We start from the raw sequence: 959 nt of genomic DNA, 5'->3' as shown, positions 1-959 counted from the left end.
CTCTGTGAGCTCTGCCTGAGAGCGCAGGAATAAACCTCCTCACTCTAAGGTTTCTTGGAGCTCTGCCTTTTCTCTCTTACCCCTCCAAAACCTTTCAATAATCTTTGAATCAATCCAAAATAAAGAACAGATGAAAGTAGGAGGGAGAGGAGAGCTCTACAAGCTGTTTAAGATTTGTTTTCTTATGGTGGGAAAACAGACATATATCGTTCTGTTCACTGTAGTCTGGAACCCTGGAATTAGGTACATTCCATCTTTGGGGGTCATCTGACCTGTTTTAGTTCGGGGAATATGCTTCTCAATTCATCCTCCTTGGTGATGTAGTAACTGAAAATTGCACCTTGACCTTATTTTGATGTCTTCTCCGATCCTTGCCTTACAGTGCTGTTTGCAAGTGTATTGAAAGCATTGCCCCAGCTATCAAAGGGAGAGGGCATCAATTCAAAAGCTCACACCCTCTCAGGCTGCATGAAGACAATAGCCAGGATTCCATCTTCAGGAGAAGAACAGGGGACAGCAGGGATTGAGACACTGAAAAATTTAATCCCCAAAAGACACAGCGCTTTACTTAAAATGATTGTACAAATGCTTTAAATCAGATAAATTTAAACCAAATTATACTTACACAGTAAGGGTAAAAATAAATCAAAAAAGAAAAAATTCATGTTTATTTTCCCTGGTGGAGAAAAGGGGAAAGAGACTACCTTCCCTTCCATCTTCCCAGAGATCTTTAGCCTGCGACACATCACATTCTGGCTTAACACTTATTCAATAATTTTTTTAAAAAAATGTTTTCTTTCTTTTCTACCTTTGTGGAAAGGTTTTTGGGCTGGGAGAAGATTTTGTTTTTATTTTTATTTCCCAAACAACATACACACACACAAATACACACTACTGTATATTGTATACTATAAAATAAATGTGTGTGTGTGTGTGTGTGTGTGTGTATCCCCCCACCT

This window comes from Tamandua tetradactyla, chromosome X (assembly GCF_023851605.1).
Source record: "Tamandua tetradactyla isolate mTamTet1 chromosome X, mTamTet1.pri, whole genome shotgun sequence".
In the NCBI taxonomy this organism is placed as follows: Eukaryota; Metazoa; Chordata; class Mammalia; order Pilosa; family Myrmecophagidae; genus Tamandua; species Tamandua tetradactyla.
This window is presented reverse-complemented; position numbering follows the sequence as displayed.